The sequence below is a fragment of the Astyanax mexicanus genome, chromosome 15 (assembly GCF_023375975.1).
Source record: "Astyanax mexicanus isolate ESR-SI-001 chromosome 15, AstMex3_surface, whole genome shotgun sequence".
NCBI classification, from domain to species: domain Eukaryota; kingdom Metazoa; phylum Chordata; class Actinopteri; order Characiformes; family Acestrorhamphidae; genus Astyanax; species Astyanax mexicanus.
In genome coordinates, this window is record NC_064422.1 from 23,597,346 (window position 1) to 23,617,195 (window position 19,850).

Here is a 19,850-nt window from a genome sequence, read left to right on the forward strand (position 1 = left end):
ACCTTTTGAGGTTGTCTGTTGTAAACTGGCTATTATATTGTATGCCTACTGTTCAGTATTCATTGCACACACTTATTCTCACATGTAGCATTTCTCTCTCGGTTTCTTCTGTGGTCCCTCTGCACACAAACCGCTGGTATTCAAGCCCTCTGCTGTGAATCCTGTGTCGAGTGAGGAGCCAAAAGGGAACCAATCCAACACTGAATTTTTAGCTTATCATGGAAATGTTTATTAAGCCCAAGCTTGATGGATGTCCTGGGGCTGACTATCCACAGTGCTTCGTAATGAAGACTGGGACAACAAACAGAGAGCGCTGAAGTTTATAACACCACAAATCGCATCAGGAAGGCTTTTAAAAAAAAAGAAAGCCGTTTAAACACACTCTGACTTATTTTCACTCATGCCTCAGCTGTGAAAACGACCTTGGAGAAAACATTGAGATTTTGAATTATATCCCCCTCCAACTTACGTTCCCACAGTCAGTTCTTATTATTGTTAAAGTGGTGCATCTTTCAAAGGACCCATATTCTGCATTTGTACTGTATTTTTTGTGCCTTTACATTACATATTTGTATGGTTTAAAAATACATATTTACATATTTGTTATATAACCTGTACAAATACAGGTTACATATTTGTATGGTTTAATGTACCAAAACAATTGTAATTCATTTTTATATAACCAGGTTCCAACCTTGTTAGAAATAAACCAGTTTTCTTACTATACTTTTAAGGTCTTCTGACGTTATATAATCCTATTATATATCATGCCTTTATTGAACATTCAAAATGCAGTTTTAGCATAAGAGTTCAAACTGAAACCTTAGTAATGTTCATACTTAACCTCACATTTTTTTCAATTGTGTAATTTTTTTGAATATAGCCAAAGTTTTTCTCCCACCCATAGCCAACTTCATTTGCAGTGACATCACTATAGCTTCAACATGAATAAGAATCTAAGCATCAAGGTGTATTCACAGTGATGTGCTCATGAGCTGTGTTTACACCTTAGCTTTAACATACATTATATGGATAAACGTATTGGGACACATACTCATTCATTGTTTTTTTTCTGAAATTAAGGGTATTAAAAAAGAGTTTGTCCTGCTTTTGTTGGCGTAACTGTCTCAATTGTCCAGGGAAGGCGCATTGCAGTGAATTCGTTCCAGAAAATACAGTTTCACTGCTCTACGGTACAATGCTGAATTGGTTTATTTATACACCTCTAGCCCACGTCTGGCATTAGGAATAGTGCAAGTACATGGTGTTCTTTTTTATCTGATCCAAAGAGGTTTGTTATATTATATGGTTAATATTTCTTCACTACAGGAACTAGACAAGCTCTGTGTAAATGAGTAAGTAAGTAAAATTTATTTGTAAAGCCCATTTAAAAACAAAGTGCTGTACAATTACAATCCAAGAGAAAAAAGTACAACCCAAAACATCAAGCAGATAAAAAAAGCACAATGATAAAAATACGTTTTCAGCCTTGTTTTGAAAACTGAAACAGAGAGGGCGGACCTAATGTCCAGTGGTAAGCTATTCTAAAGTCGCTGTGCTGCGACTGCAAAAGCTTGATTACCCCTGAGCTTTAGCCGAGACCGAGAAACAGCCAGGACCCTGTAGCAAACAGGGAGCAAGTAGAGGGAGGCTAAAACTGGCATGATATGGTCTCGCTTCCTTGAGCAGTCTAGCACCTTTGTGTGTGTGCACTTGCAAAATTGGTTAAAGCAACCTTGCAAGTCTCTGAACGTATTCATTAGAAAGGATGTCCACTAGGGTGACCATATTTTCATTTGGGTAAACCAGGACACCTGGTAGCGGGGAGGTGTGGAGGGTTGTGTGTGTGCTACTATTATGAGACTGCACCGGAAGGGGAGGGACGGAGGGCTCCACGCTGACAGTCACGCGGTCTACTGCTCTCTGGTCCAATGAAGGTATTTTAAAAAACAGGATTTCCTCACTTTCTGAAAAAAAAAACCTGGGACGCCCGGGACAGGACGTGAAATACGGACATGTCCCGGGAAATACGGACGTTTGGACACCCTAATGTCCACAAATATTTGGACAAATATAAGTGTGAACTTGGAAGCAAAATGTTAACAGTGTGTACATTGAACATCAAACAGGTAAATTCACTTTCAATACTATGGGCTCTTTAAGCTTCGGAGGCGTTATCCTGTAATGCAGGCCTGGTCTTGGGGCAATCAAGGACTCAAGGACTCTGCTGCCTTAAGCTAAGTGTGTTTGTCTGCTTTGTTCTTTGCTTGTTTACTCTCCAGCTGTTGATATGCTTGGCCGTTACAAAACAGGCCCCTCTGTTCTGCTTCTTGATCACTAACTCGGGCGTGTCGCTCCGGCCTATGAGAATGCTGCTCTCTGTTGTTCGTGTGACTGCGGCTGATGTCCATGCCTGGTGATCATGCAGCCAGGCGAGACTGCGTCTCCGTGGTGTTTAGACTACGCCAGCATCCCTTTGTACCGATACGGATCATGCTGCCGTTTCCTGAGCATGATGAGAGAGTAATTACTGTAACAAATAGGGAAACATCAGGGAGAATCAGAGAAGGCCACCGGGGGCTGAACTTCGGTGGAAACTGTGAGACTGTGTTGACTCTCACATGCTTGGGTTTTTATGTCTCTTTGCCCTTTGCTTGGCCATGTGATCAACATTCAGCGCCTGGCTTGAAGCAAACTGCTGGGCTAAAATTACTAGATAATATCGCCATGAATTTACTCGGTAGTTTGGACAAATTTGTAAAAATACAATTGCATGAGTAGGTTTAAAGGAATCAGTAGGGGGATCAATAGGCCATGTCAGTTGGAATATTTTGCCCTTAGCTTTGCATTCCCCTGTTTTTACCACAACAACCAGTTTAATGATTAATGTATATCTCATTGCTCATTCTTGCTAAGTTAAGACATTGATTACAGTATAGAGAAAGAGAACACTTGGTAGTCATTAAATCGTATCACTTTATATTTTCTGCTATTTTATACAGTTCTGGAAAAAAATAAGAGACCACTTAAAAAATATGAGTTTGTTTGATTTTACTAAATTGGAAACCTCTGGAATATAATCTGGAACATAAGGAAAGTTATGATCACAAGCCATCAAACCGAGCTGATCTGCTTGACTTTTCGCACCAGGAGTGGCATAAAGTTATTCAAAAGCAGTGTGTAAGACTGGTGGAGGAGAATATGCCAAGATACATAAAAAAAACTGTGATTAAAAACCAGGGTTATTCCACCAAATATTGATTTCTGAACTCCCAAACCTTTATGAAAATGAACTTGTTTTCTTTGCACTATTTGAGGTCTGAAAACTCTGCATCCTTTTTATTATTTTTGCCTATTTTTTTTTTTTTTTTTTTGCAAATAAATGCTCCTAATGACTATATTTTTATTTGGAATTTGGGAGAAATGTTGTCTGTAGTTTATAGAATGAAACAACAACGCTAATTTTACTCAAGCATATACCTATAAATAGTACAATTAAAGAAACTTATTCAGAAACAAAAGTGGTCTCTTAATTTTTTTCCAGAGCTGTATATTCTTTGCATGTGTCCCTTTACTACATTGAAACTGGGTTGTAGTGAAGTGAGAAAGTAGTAGCCCACAATGGAAGGAAAAGGGATGAGCTTTACTTAGAGCGCAGACAAGCAGTAGAAAGGAAGAGTGGAGGAGTGGCTGGTGGGAGGGGGGTAATAAAAAGGCATATTTCCAGGAGAAAAAAAAGGATGACTGTTCAGGAAATTACTTTCACACAGGTTATACACCCTGCCAAAATTTAAGCCCCTGAAGAGTCTACACTACCAATGGACTCAATCTTCTCATATGCAGTCAACAAAAGTCAGAGAGAAGGAGAAGTGACAGTCTGCCTGGTGTCGTGATCAGTTATGTTGTCTCTAAAGTACAGTTCCTCTCTGGTTGGACGTCCTCTGTGGCGAGTTCCCCGTAACAGCTGTCATTACAATCGATGTCGCCTTAAGCTCATGGTTACAACATTGTGTGTGCTGCTGTAGAACTACACTCTCAAGACCATTGTTTCATTTGCACTCATTCCAGTTGCAAAAAAGTGCACTCAGAAGTAAGTGTTGAATTGCTATGCTATTCGGAAGGAAAATAAAAGTTACTAATTTATATTTAGACCTATAACCAACTCTTGGTTATACTGTATAATGCAACATGCCAGACATTGTAGATATTCCGTACAATGTAGCTTGATTATTCTCATGTAGTTCCTCCAGATTTTGTGATAGAAGCATTGGAGAGTTAATAGCATGTCCAATAGCATCCAACACATTTTAAGTCAGGAATAGATCTGGGGATGCATTGGCCATGGCATATCATATGTGAGCTCAAGAGATGGCAGCAGTGTGCAGATTAGCATTGTCTTGCTGGAATGACACACAGGAGTGTGTGTTTAGAAAAGGTAGGACCACTGTTTACAAGACCAAATGTGATCTGGAAGGTAATGGAATTGCAACTCATACCAGGACACCAGATTTTCTGGATGTGTAAAGCGTTACAACAAAACGTTCATCTTTGTGCAGACCACTGGTACACTGGTACCACTGGTTTGTTGTCCACAGACACATTCGTTGATTGTCTTCACCTGACATCCACATTCCTTCTGGGTCCAACAGTAAAAATAGTAAAAATCGAGTGCCCCACAATTATATCCTTTTTTCAAAGAAAGCTACTGTGTTTCTTAGGCTTAACACTTTGGGCAGGCCTATATGAGAAGTTTCTTCAGGAGCCTTCACTGTTTCTGAGCTGCGAAATGAGCGATGGTTTCAGGGGTCACGGCTGTGAATTATTAGCTTGCTGAAAATCTTAGCAGACTTGTTTTTACAGAGACTGTTTCCTCATCCACACTTCCCTCTCAGCTCAGTAGTACAGTATGAGTATATGCATTTGAAAAAATGCTCAGGCATATGTGTGTGTGTGTGTGTGTGTGTGTATGTGTGTGTGTGTGGTTGAGTGTGTGTGCTGTGGACAACTGGACATTTTTGTGCGAATGCTGCTTGTTGGGTTTGCGGTTGTTGTTTCCAACTAATGTAATTAGCTGTCAACCACCACTTGAATTTGAGGGACACAAATTCTGTAACCTTTTGTTTCATATTTCCCTCCATCAATTTTCCCCTAAAAGCAAATATTTATGTAATTGTAACGCCAGGCTGCAGACACGGAGCCCAGTGGCTCGCTATTTGAAGTCCATTAGGAGCTGGAAAGCAGCGTTGGCTTGGGTTATGAAAGCCAGATGTTGCCGTCTGAGAAGGAAAGCGGTTAAAGGGGGAGCTGCGGCGAGGGCGGGGCCTGAGAGAGACTCTTCACAACCAAGACTCCAAATAGCTTTGGTTTTATTAGAGATGATCAATGAAGGCAGTTTTGGTTGTGTTGTGTTGTGTTGTATGAACTCATTACTACTTTCACACAGTGGTTCCCACACCAGCCCTGATGGTGGAGTATCTCTGTTTACTATCCTTTACCACACCTACTTACTCTCAGGAAGTCTCGGTAATTAGCTGATGGTTTTGATGAGGTTATCCAGCAGGGAGACACCAAGTGGAGTCTAGGGGCTTGTATTACAAAATCTTCCAAATTCTGATATCTCATCTCATCTGTTTTCCCACCATGATGACAATGTAAAAAGGTAAATTGCAGTCCTTAAAGGAATAGAGGACATTCAAATGACCTTGATTTATTGCTCATCCCTGAAGTAGCCTGGTTTAAACGTAAATTGACATGTTTTAGAACAAAACATGCTAGGTTAATGTGGCTACCAAGAACAAAACCTTTGTTACATTCTATATGTGCTCAAATGTCGGAATTCGCTAGTTTCAAGCAAGAAATTTAACTGGAAATTTATTGCAGATTGAATTCCTTCTAGGAAAATCAAGATAGTCTCACCAACCCTGAGTTTAGAATCCAATTAGGACTTCTATTTCTGGATCTATTTGTATCTCATTAAATTAATCATACACACAGACAGTAGTGTCTTCTATCTGTCCACATGTTTTTTATACTGTTTGAATGTGCACAAACCTGGATAACGCATTGTTATCAACTTCTATTGTTATTAGTTTCCCTTTCCCTTTCAGGCATTAATTATTAAAGCTACTTCATGCAGGTTTTACACCTTGGAATCAACCACATTAAAAACACCTATCAAACTCTGAGCACCAGTTGCAAGAGCCTGAGAATTTCCGTAGAGAAGTGCAATGTGGAGCTCTGAGTGTCTTAAGCAGTGTTTTTTTTTTTTTACCTCTGCTGTGATCCTGTGACACTTACTATACTGGGCTGAGTGATGTACTCTCGAGAGGGGAATCCAGTTAATGATGTTATAAGTCTTCAGGCCACTAGTTTTTTGTTTGTTTGTTTGTTTTTTTACAAATATTGGAGTTTAAGTCAGATGATTGCTGATCGTTGATCTGGGCTCAGAACCGTCCAATACAGATATATAGCCAATCCATACTTGCATCTCTAGTAGAGTATGATTTGATTCAGCTTGTAAGCAGTAAAATAAGCTTTTCATTAGAGCACAATTGATCAGTTTTTTAACATGGCATGAAATAATTGGGCAATGATGAATTGCCTTAGTTTTCTAAGAGTAAACTAATTGCACAAAATGTTGTGGTGACAGTAATGTTCTCTACAGTGAGTATAGCTGAGTATGGTTAATATACTTGCAGAGAGTACACTGATGCCTGGCTCCACATACTAAGTTCCACAGGCTCCTGATTTAATAGCTAAAAATCACAGTAATGAGTCTCATGTGCAGAAGAAGCCAATCTTTGGTGTATACTTTCTCCGTCTCCACCTGCTCCGTCCTTGGCTTCCTGAAGACTGTGTCGCTAATTAACATCCTGTTGGGAACAGGGCCCTCTCTGAGATCTTTGGATGGCGGGGTGCTCTGAGACAGAGGTGGAGGTGTAACCTAAAGGAATTTGTTTGGACTGCGTTCCTGTTTCCGTGAATTCTGGCCTGTCAGGAAGTGTGTCTCAGGCCACAGGACAATAGACAATGGCGAGGGCCGGCCCGCGCTGCTGTGAGCCTGCAACAGGAAAGACTGCACATACACACTCAGCTACACGGCCGGGCTGGTGTCTCCCTGAGTAGAAGTAAAAATAACGGATTGCCACTGAGGTCTTGCTTGTTTTTCTTTCTGTTGGGATGTGCTAAATTGGTCTCCCTCAGTCTGTATTCCTCTGAGCAGCCGTGTGCCGTGAGGTGTGGCTGAAGGTGGCCAGTTTGCAGGTTGGGCTTTCAAGAGGCTTCAGATCCTGTGGAAAAAGCAAAACCCATCCCTAATCCTGAATCTGCTGATGTGATAACACTGAAGAGGACAGCTTATGTAACCGTGTGTGTGTTTACTTAGTTTAGCCTATTTTCAGTGTGTGGTCAGCGCTGGAAAAAATAGAGGTCAAGATTGTGTGTCTAGAGCTGTGAGGAATGTCACAGTCTGACCTCTGGCCCAAGGCCTAGGCTGTTCATGTGTGTGTGTGTAGGCACACACACTTGTTTTTGTACAATATCAGGACATGTGGTCAAAGAGCAGTAAGTGTAATGTTTTCTGAATAAAGTTATGGATCATACATACAGCTTTAAGAATAAATAAATAAACTGTCACTGTTCAAAAAAAGAAGATGTGTCTTCATTTTTGTCTATGTTTAGCTTACCACATCATATAAACACAGCCACTGTCCTTTACATTTTATCAAAAGGCCACACGTAATGGACCAATTAAATGCTACAAAATGACTTTTTTCTGTCTCTTAAAGTTGCATGTTTTTCTTTGGACAGGGGCAAAATAACTCTAACTCTAAAAGTACTCAGAAATAATAAACATACAAAGTAAGTAGTATAATATGCTTAATTAGAACGTTTTATAATCATACAAAAAAGAGAATTTCACTTGATCAAGAGTGTTAGAAACATACACAACATAAAAAGATAGGAATGTTGTAATGCTTGATGCTCAAGGCCAGTGGAGTGTCACTGAGGGCACCAAAACTTTAATCTACAGCAGTTCTGTTGCAAGTGGTGTTCATATAAAATGAAGAGGGGAAGGAAGAAAATGAGTGGTTTATAAGTAACAATGAACAGTGAAATATATAGCCAAAAAGAATACTATATCACTTTATCATCCTTCCTTAGAATCATTACTTATGTTTTTGGCACTGGCAACTATGTGTGATTTTTTAAAAATATATTTCAGTGTTATCTTTTGGACTAAGAAATGAATGAACGCTGGTTATAGGGCCCAGCAGACTCTAGAATCATCACTGACCCAAAGGTTTTTTTTGGAGGAAAACCATCACTATCATCAAAAACCTTACCCTTGCCTTACCCTAACCCTAACCCTAACCTAAACCTCAGAGTAAACCTCAGAGTACCCACAACAAACTGATAATCATTTACCACTGTTTTATGATAAATACAACCAAAATATACCCCAATTTATGCTCTAGGTTTTCATTGTTAGCATTGTTTCCAATATCATTATACAGTATTTTGCACATCCAAAACACTGTAGAAACATGTTCACAGTTAGTAGTAAACACAGTATTCTTAGGTGAAAGTTAGCTCTTAAATATGCTAATGTCTTACCCAATATCTTCGCTTGAAACCAACAAATCTAGTTCACTGAATCTTCATAACCAATTTACTGTCCAATTTGAGCATACAAGGACAGAAGTATTGACTTCTGTGTAGGTTTTAAATTTGGCACCATCTAGCACAGACAAATCTCTTCTTTGGAAGCGGGCAATGTAAGTATGGTGCACCACAACATGACTAGTTAGCTATGCATTAAGTAGGTTAACATAATATTTAGTATTTAGCAGTGTTGTGCTTGAAATAGTTCAAAAGAATGCGAGAAGAGAGAGAGAGACCAACGACCGGAGCGCGAGAGCGAGCGAGAGAGAGAGAGAGAGAGAGAGACTGACGACAAGAGCGCGGAGCGCGAGGGAGAGAGAGAGAGAGAGAGAGAGAGAGAGAGAGAGAGAGAGAGAGAGAGACCGACGACAAGAGCGCGGAGCGCGAGAGAGAGAGAAAAAAATACAGAGAGATACAGAGAGAGAGAGAGAGAGAGACCAGTGACGAGAGCGCGGAGCGCGAGGGCGAGAGAGAGAAAGAGAGAGAGACCGACGACAAGAGCGCGGAGCGCGAGGGTGAGAGAGAGAGAAAGAGATACAGAGAGAGAGAGAGAGACCAGTGACGGGAGTGAGAGAAAGCGCTGCAATTAAAAAAATGGCTAGTGGAAGTGATGGCACAGAGACAGACACCAATTCTCCTAATGAACATTTTCCTCACCTGGTAAGAAACCCACAATTGCAGTGTCATGATAAAATGTCTACAATAAGCAGTTTCAAAAAACGTATAGTGATTTCTAGCTTGTAGTGTGAAAAAAAGTATTTATTTGAATATCTCACGAAAAAAGTAAAATGAACTGAACTTTGAACTAGTTCAGAATTAAAATTGTGAACTTTGAACGTGAACTGTTCACTTTGAGCATGTATGAACTGAACTTGAACTAGTTCAGAAAAGCTGTGAACTGGCATAAGACTGGTATTTAGTTACAGTATAATCCAGAGCAGTAGCCTACATCAGACTGCATCCTCTCAAAATATGATATGAAATGGCCGGAAATTCTAACACAAAGGCAGAAGAAACAAACTCTTGAAAGTGGGTGTGACGGATAAGGGGGCGATTGGAGTGGCAGGGCTAGTTCTTTTGTTTTTTTATGTAGGATATAAGGGTTTAAGATCAAAAGATGAATAAGACAATAAATTAGTACTTCAGTTTTATTTTAATTATATTTTAAGAATTTTAAATATATATATATATTTGTGGACACCCCTTTTTTAAGAATACATTTAGCATCTAGTTACCTGTAAGCTGCACTCATTGCACACAGAACACAGGTATGCAAATGCACACACATTGTTTGTTGAGCATCTGTTAAAAGAGTACTGCCAATAAAATAGAACTCTTTGGATAAACATAAACCTACTGGAACCCTGTCTAGTGTCAGGCATGGATTAGAGGTGTATTAAAGATGATACAGGGGATTGAGGAAGAGGTGATGTGGTGATCATTGAACATTTTGTTACATCTTATTAACACTGTCATTGAATGGAGTCAAATTCTCATAATAATGTTCCAAAGTTTAAAAAAAAAAACTGAATGACAGGTCTTTTCCAGGTGTACACTGACTATTTTAACAGTGTTTGGACATGAGTTTAGCCTTTGTTTTAACCACAAGGTCTATAAGGAAAACTCTAATAAAATCTACAGCCATTAATGACAGAAACAGTGTGAGAGCTGTGAAGAAAACCCCCAAAACAACAGTCAGTCCCTTCATCAGTTACCTTCATGGGGTAGGGGTGAAGGTATCACAAACCGAAAATACATTGACATATAAAAATAGAAACCACAGCACAACACAAAGCACATTCATCAGCAGTTGAAATCATAAGTTTATATTGAAATTAGTTTTGTGTATTGATGAGACCAAGATTAACCTCTAACAAAGTGATGGATAGGCCAATGTATGGAGAAAGTTAAGGTCTGCTCACGACCTAAAACATATGAGCTCATGGGTCAAGCATGGTGGAGGTAGTGTCACAGCTTCTGGAACGGAATCACCAATCTTTATTATGATATAACGCATGATGGTGGGGGAGAATGAAGCCAGACATCTAGACAAACACTCTGTCTGCCGGTTTACAGAGAAGCACGTCCAATCTAATCAGAAGGAAGTTTATCATACAGCAAGGCAATGACTTAAATCACAACAAAAGACTTCATCAGCAGAAGTACAGTGGCTTGCAAAAGTATTCATACCCCTTGTACTTTTCCACATTTTTTCACCTTACAACCACAAACTTAAACGATTTTATTGAGATTTTAAGTGATAGACAAACACAAAATATTGCATAAGAGTGAAGTAGAACAAAAATGATACATGGTTTTTAAAACTTTTATGAAATAAAAATCTGAAAAGGGTGACGTGCAAAAGTATTCAGCTCTCTTTACACTAAAACCCCTAAATAAAATCCAGTGCAATCAACTGACCTTCAGAAGTCACTTAATTAGTTAAAAGAGTCCAGCTGTATGTAATTTAGTCTCAATATAAATACAGCAGTTCTGTGCAGGCCTCAGTGGTTTGTTAGAGAACACTAGTGAACAAACAGCATCGTGAAGACAAAGGAACTCACCAGACAGGTCAGAGATAAAGAAGATTAAAGGGTTAGGTTCTAAAAACATATCCCAAGCTTTGAGCATCCCAAGGAGCACTGTATAATCCATCATTCAAAAGTAGAAAAAAGTATTCTACACCTGCAAACCTACCAAATCATGGTCATTCACCCAAACTGACAGATCGAGCAAGGAGAGCACTGATCAGAGAAGCAGCCAAGAGGTTCATGGTCACTCTGGAGGAGCTGCAGAGATCCACAGCTCAGGTGGGAGAATCTGTATACAGGACACCTATCATATGTGGGATATGTGTGTTAATCCGAATGTGTTTTCTGCCAGAGTCACTTTTCTTGTTGCATGGACAGTTCTAGCCAGATGCCACCAGTCACAATCATTACCACACACTACACTGTCCACTGTGGCGATAATGGCTTCTATTATGTATTTTCAGTTTGGACATAACACTGTAGATCAAATTATGTAAATTACCTGTGTGTCTTATATAATATATATATATATATATATATATATATATATATATATATATATATATATATATATATATATATATATATATATAATGTATATATGTGTGTGTGTGTGTGTGTATATCAGGCCTCGCCTGGACTCCAATAATTCTTGTTTTCTTGCAATGAGCATGCTAGTCATTTTTTTTTCTAATTTTTCAAGAACAAGATAACATCTTACAACATATACAGATGTGGGCATTTCCAAGCCATCCACCAATTCATGATCCATTTAACATATTGCTATCCCATGAATTTTGGCGCGTCAGTGTTTGTTCCTAAAGTTTTACTCAACTAAATGTTGGGACTTTTGCCATTAAAGGTGTCATTTTCTAAGTAGTCTAAAGAGTGGGCCTTGTAAAGAGTAATGGGGCTTGTTTGTAAATGTACCTTGAGCTTGTTGGGTCTGTCAATCTTGGGTTTAATCTTGTTTATCTCTGCTTTTCCTACAGTCGGGACATTTGTGCTCTAAAAATGTGTAAAAACAAACCAACGCACACAGACAAACAATGAACTGACCCTCCTTCTCCTTCCCTCTGGCTCTGACAGCCAGAGATATATTGTAAGATAAGCGCATTCACGTCTACTTTCCTCACGTAAGTTTCCTCACTTATCTTTTCCCTCTCACAGTTACTGTAACAGCATGACCAAACAGCACATACAGTATACATCACCAAAACAAGCAAACAACAAACAGCTCAGTGATCTTTCTACTGTCTGGGTAGAGAAAATGAATGTTTACACCATCTGAACTAACTTATTCCTACTTTTCTTCAATTACACATCTGACGTCTGTACACAAATCTCCGCCTAATTACCCCTGAAGTGTGGTAGACGGTGGAATCTTAATGCTAGCATGTGTGTTTGTGATGGCGGGAGTGTAGGTGTAGAAATAGACAGGCACACTCAGGAATTTACGCTTCTGTGCTGCAGTGGCAATAGTTGGAGTGATGTGTAACAGGAAACAAATGCAAAACCTATGACCATATAACCTTGGTCTATAGAAGAATATTTATAGCTAAAGAACCTGATTTTTATACACACATAGGGTTGTGGACAAAGTACACAAACCACATATTCAAGTTATACTTGAGTAAAAGTATTAAAGTATGTGCCATAAAGTGTACTTAAGTATCAAAAGTAAAAGTACAGTGCTATTTTTGGCTCCGATGTCCTATTATATGTAATCTAAATCATAAAATATCTTGTTGTAAGTCACATACCTGAGCACTAGAATCTTGACCACTGTAGAAACTACTGTGTATCAAGATATATTTTCTTTTTTTTATGTGTATCCTCACTCTGAAAGCCTCCTTTTTTCTCCTTTCTCCATATTCATTAGTTATATACTCCCCTTAGATTTTCACTTTCACCCTAATGACCAGTAGATTTATTTAAGAACTAAATCCATTAAAAATCCACCCTTTAGACATTTGAAAACTGGCTTATCACAGGATGAAACATAACTTCCTCATGTTAAAAATAGAGAAGACTGATTCATTCTTTGTGCTTTCAAATGCAATCTAACTCTCACTAAAACTGATCCCATAAAAAGACCAGTTATTGTGTTTTTGCTATGAGGATTTTTAGGTTTCAGACCAAGGGATTAAAATAATTATAATATAAAACAGTCAATCGATATTTTAACATTTATTTACTCACATATATATCTAAATCTAACTTTACTATATTTTAACCCTGCTAACTGACTGTAGTGTGATGCCATTTTTGTCTATAGAAATAAAGCAAAAAATGTCTGCCATGTTGCCAAATTTATTTAAGCAGAGTCTGCACAGTGGAGACCACAGGTGGAGCCAGGCTTGCCTATTGATTTGATAGGCCCATCCTCTTCTCCCAGACCATGCATCTCAGACCACCTTCATTGAGTTTACAGTACAGCTTAGTGCCAACCATGCACTATAAGTCTTCGAAAAGTTTCTTTTAAAAGACTAAAGTGTAACATTCACTTACATCTAAAGAAAATCTGCCATTACTCTGCACATACAGAAATTCTTGCAGTGCCACTATTAACAAGACTACGTTTCTTTAAAGATTTTCTTCCTATCATGCCCTGTGGAAATTTACAAGAAAGAGTTGAACACAATAGAAGCACAAATAGAAGCAGCTTTTGGACACAGCTACCCTTGTGTGTGCGGACCAGATCAGATAAATGAATGGGAACATCTGCTTTCTGTTTGGTGCTGGAGAGACCTCATCAACATATTATTCATAATTTCATAACTGTTTGATAATTTGCATAAGCAAAGATAAAAAATTTGTGGTAATTTGAAATACAGCTGTTTTTTTTTAATGATCGTCATCCTAAACACCTTACACCATATGACTGAGATGAAATACTTTTTCTGCCATTGGAACATTTGTCCAGTAAATGTACTATGTTTATTACATTTCTACATTTTCGAAAAACAGACAGTTTAGAGCATGAAATGTGATTGAACATTGGCTGTTTTTTCATCGAAACAGTTGAGGATGGGTAAAGCTTTATATCATACTGCAACCATTCTGCAGAGGCACTAGACCTAGTTCACTTTTGAGAGACTTTCCACAGCTTTAAACAATAACAGGTTCTTAGTGTCAAGTCTTGGTTTGACCCATGAGTTAGGCCTGTAAATACTGTGTTAGTCTTTAAAAAAGGATACACCAACACGAAGACCTAGGGAAAAGAGAAAAAAGCGTTATCTATAGGAGAAAAGCAAGCCAGGTATTATAAGAGCTTGGAACATCTTGAAAAGGGAAGAAGCCACTGCTGTATTAGAGCACCAGAGATCCAACAGGTCAGCCAAGGAAAACTCTCCTCAGATGTCATAGTAGCTTCTCTATCCCTTGGGTGTCATCCGAGACTCGACTCTCTTATTTGGTGCCCAAGTCAACTTGTTAAATCTTGTGCTTTCATCTCGAGCTGCTTCAGCTTTTGCAAATCTGCTCTTGCTGGCATTCGTGCTTCTTATTTTCACAGGTTTCAGATGCCCAGTAGTGCTGCTGGTCTTCTCTCTCATTCTTGGTCATTTCATCACATTACACCCATTCTCCACAGTCTTCGCTGCCTTCCTGTAAAGTATTGCATGCACTTCAGAATTCTTTGGCCGAGGTATAAAGCTCTTAACATTCTTATTCGGTCTTATTCATCAGATTCTCTTCTTCCTTATAAACCTCCTTGTCCTTCAAGCCATTTTCAGGCTTGAGATATACTTGATTTTTGGCCATGCAATTGCATAGACAGCTGGCGGCATTGTGAACGCAGAGTAGCTGTTTATATACTTGCCTGTGTGCTACGTGAGTTACTGGAGGTTTCCAAGAGCTGCAGCTACAGCTGCAAGGACACATCATGCAGACACGAGTACTCTTTCTTCACAACTTTCAGCCATTAAGGAGCTGCTGTGTGCCTGCACTACCGGTATTAGTATTGTGTGTACTGCATCTTGCGTACTGATGCAGGGAATGCAAGGCAGCCATCATGCACACGGTATCACATAGTTAACAGCAAGTATCTCTCTACCCTTAGTGTACAAAGCTTATCCACTGTGAAGAGAAATCTCATCTTTGAACGCTGTATCCCACTACCTTCTCTCTGTCGCGTGATGCTCATGGTCTCACAGTCACACTGAGCTCTTAAAACTTTCCACAGAGAACAGAGGCAGCCTCAGTCTCTCAGGCTGTTGTATGACTTCCAAAGCGACAGCACTCAGAGGACCAGGCTGGAGCCTGTGGCTGCAGTGTATGTGATGGCCCGTCTGAGGCTCTGTGGCTCCGTGCCCGGCCTCGACTCTCCAGAACATTCCACGGTCAAGAGCAGGAGCGGGGAAGCACTGAAGGCCTTATACAGCCAAACATGGTGCTGTTTCACCTCACAGAATGTTTACCCCATCCGAGACGTTTTGGGGGCACAGAGATTAACACATGTTCAGGTCCTGAAACTTGGGCAGAAAGAAGAAAGTAATCCTGAATGCGAACCAGATCCGTCAAATCTGATACAGAAAAAAGGGTCTCAGTGACATATACTAAAAAAAGAGAGGGACAGTAACTAAGAGACAGTAAGAGACAGAGGCAGAAGAGAAAAAGACAGAGAGGGCCAGAGAGGGCCAGAGGCTGTCAGCCTTTCCCAAACTGGTCTCTCCCACTAAGACTCTATTAGTCGCAGCTGTGGGGCCAAGGGCTTTCCTAATGAAGGGAGAGGATATGAATGCAGGGGTAAACCTGGGGACACCCTTGTGACTGTCTTGCGGTAGGAGGAAGCTGCTGTCACCATGACTACAGATAAACAATTAATTTGCTAAGCCAACGAAGGATATGAGTCAAGGTCAGACGATTACATGCACTCATGATAGATATGATATCATGGTAAGTGGCCATGGTAATATTAAGCTTTACAATAACTGTTCTTTTTTTGGGGTTGAAGAATGAGTAGCAACCTACAGCAACATACAGAAAACACAAGAATTTTGAGTCTAAATAATACGTATGGAACACCTAATATTCAGTTAAACGTCTCTCAGTAATTTATATCTTGGCCAGATTCTTTTGGTAGCTGATGACAAGCTTTAGGCAGAACTCAATATGGATGTTTTTAAAAGTTCATTTTAATTTCTTAGTTTCCGGGCAGGGACATTAAGCACTGTCCTCATATTTGAGGACAGGTCTTCTAGAAGGCCATCCCATAAGCTAACATAAATGTTAGCCTGCTTTAATAGTGAGATCATTGTTTAAATTGAGTGCTTTAAAGTTATGCTGAAGAATTCCTGAAGGTAAGCTGAGGTAAGGTGCTCCTCTTTCTTAAACAGCCCTTAGTGTGTTGGGCAGTATAGTGGATTGGTGGTTAACACATTTTCCTCCCAGTAATGAGGTCCTGGGTTCAGTGAGCAGTTTCTATGTTACCCCTGTGTCTGTGTGGGTTTCCTCCCACAGTTCAAAAACATCAAATTGCCCTTATATGTGTGAGTATATACTGTATGTGTATGTCTGTACACCCATATATGGATTTGCAGTGGGTCAGTTCCCCAGTGTCCAGTGTAGTTTGCCAGGTCGATGGTTCTTTTTGGTAGCAAGTACGCAGTTGTGTGTGTTGTGTGGAGTGTAAAAGGAGTGTGTGGAGTGTTGAATTGTAAAGTGTCCTTATTTAATCATCGTGATGCTACCACCACCATGCTAAACAGCTGATTTAATGTTCTTGGAATTGAATGCCTCACTTTCTCATTTTCTACTTCAAACATTTCTTTTGCCATTAATGCCACCAAACAACTTTCCTTTAGAACGCTTCTTCTAGTCCCTGGGATCATCTCCAAACTGCAGTGGAGCTTGAAGGTGTCAGACTTCTTTATTGGATGGCTGCACCTCAGTCTCTATCTGTAAAAACCTTGGTTGACTGAAAAAAGTGACACTGACTTGCCTATTGTACTGTGTGTTGGTCAACGCAGGTAATACTGTAAACCTCAGCACAACAGGTTCTGTCATGTTTTTAAAAAACTCTTGTACATGACCAAAACTAATGTTTTACCCTTTAAATGACACCATTTATGCCACAACATAAACACTTCCAGTCCTCTGGCCAGTGCATTAATAAAAATGATAGCTAAACCACGTTTAGATTCCAACTAGAAGGGAATGTAACATTTTTCAAGCATCTCCAACAGTTGCCAGAAGTGTTTGCCAAGCCATGTCCTGAGAAAATGTGCTACATTAGCTTAACCACTGCATTTAACTCTGAGCAAAGGACTCATTTACATTAAACAGCATTCCTTTCATGCACCAGAGGCTTATCCTTATTTGACTTTATGACTTTAGGCTCAGTAAATATGGGAATTTATATTGCTGGATGATCATTTTTTTGCCAGAGAATGTGTTTGGATAACAGCATTTTGCATTTTTGCGTCACTTCAAGAGGGGAAACAAAATTAAGCAATATCTTGTGATTAGATCTGTGAGTGCTTTAAGGAAATGCTTTTGGAAAAGGAAATTGCTACAGTGCAAAACAAATCAAGTCAAATGAAGTCCAATCCTAGTGTGGTGTTCTCCCATTCTTGAATAATTGAGTTATTCTGGTGCACGGCTCACTCTTATCAGCTTTCAGTCACAGTTTATGTTTTTGCTGGCCAGTGGGAAACTTCTGCAGACTTGCTTTTTGTTTTAATGATTTTAAACTTTGCAACATTGGTATTTCACTCATTCATCCTCTGTGTTTTTTATTTTTTACCAGACATGGATATACTTTACAGTAGTCAGAGGTGAAATAAGTTTGATGGGAGCCCACTCCCTTTCACACACGTGAAAAAAGTCTGTGTCTGTGTTGTTTTCAAACAGGGAAATATCTAAGCACTCACACAGGTCCAGTTCTTGTACTTTTAGAGCTGTCTGGGCTAGAAGCAAAAAAAGTAAATACAGGAAGAAGGCCCTGTGTTCTAAACTAGAACAGCATTTGTTCATAGATGTAGTAATTATCTGGGTAATATACAAGGTTAAACTGTGGGGCTGTGGGATTGAATCAAGGTCAGATCCTGTTCTCACCACAATGTGTGATAACTGTATTTACACCTGGCCAAACCAGTCTTGCTTAAACAGACTTCAAAAAATTGCAGGTGTAAAAACATCCTAGAAACATATGAAAGTTTAAACTGTTTTTTTAACAACTAATTTTAGTTCATAATTCACTTCATTTGTGTGTAAAATTGTATGAACCAAACATGTATTCAGACACGTTCCCATTAGCAACATGCAGCAATACCAGTTGCATAAACAAACACGTAAGTGACTGAGCCATGTCTAAATCTAAATACAGCTCAGCCACTCACAAGGTTGTTTATGTGACCGTTGCAGCCGCATGTTAATGATGAGGCAGTGTCCAAGTCCACCAGTGTTTCTGGCACCAATTAGAGAACAAAAATAAATCACTTCTATATAACGCAATACTAATGAAGGAGTACAGATCCATTTAGGTCAAAGCCTAAGTTGAATTAACCTGTTTTGGATTAATTAATGCATCCCCTATGAGTTTAATAGACTACTTTTGGAACGAGGTACAATACATGGCAGCCAATGAGAACAGAGCTTGTTTATTTATCTTATATCAGCAATACTCTTTTCGGAACATAGAGTAAACATCAATGAAGTAAGCAAATGAAAGAAAAACTAATTATATATGTTGGTTATGAACACAGTTTCTGCTACAGACCATTAAATTACAGGCTGTCTCGGTTTCATTTGAACATGTGTATGTGGGCAGTAAAATTGCTCACAGGACCAGTGGTGTTTACTTCAAGTGTGCGTGAGCAGGGAGATGTTTAAACTAAAGCTTTAGAGTCATGAGGGAACATATGTTAAAAACTTGTTAAAATGCAATGACCAACACTGTATTTGGTACTGTAACAAGACAATACTGATACTTTCATATCATGATCACAGGATAAGTAAACATGTGACTAGTGGTATAAGACTTTGGCCCACATTTACTGTTGACAGTTGATCACTTGTATTTTTTATTTGTATTTACCACTTCAGTTTCTGTGTCAGTTTATCTGATTTTGCTATTTATAGGTATATGTTTGAGTAAAATGAACATTGTTGTTTTATTTTATAAACTATGGACAACATTTCTCCCAAATTCCAAATAAAAATATTGTCAATTAGACAATGGCTGAAAAAAACAAAAAAGATCTGAATCTTGCAGACCTCAAATAATGCAAAGAAAACAAGTTCATATTCATAAAGTTTTGAGAGTTCAGAAATCAATATTTGGTGGACTAACCCTGGTTTTTAATCACACTTTTCATGCATCGTGGCATGTTTTCTTCCACCAGTCTTACACACTGCTTTTGGACAACTTTATGCCACTTCTAGTGCAAAAAATCAAGCAGAACAGCTTCGTTTGATAATTGTGATCATCCATCTTCCTCTTGATTATATTCCAGAGGTTTTCAATTCAGCAGAATCGAAGAAACTCATCATTTTTAAGTGGAGCTTTAGACCTTGACCTACTGTATGAAAGGATGTTTCCAAGATGCTTGAACACTTTAACCCAGCAGACACTATGAGCAAAATGTACAGCATTATATCAGTGCACTGCCTCAGTTTATATTCTAGATTTCTAGGATCAACTGACAGGAA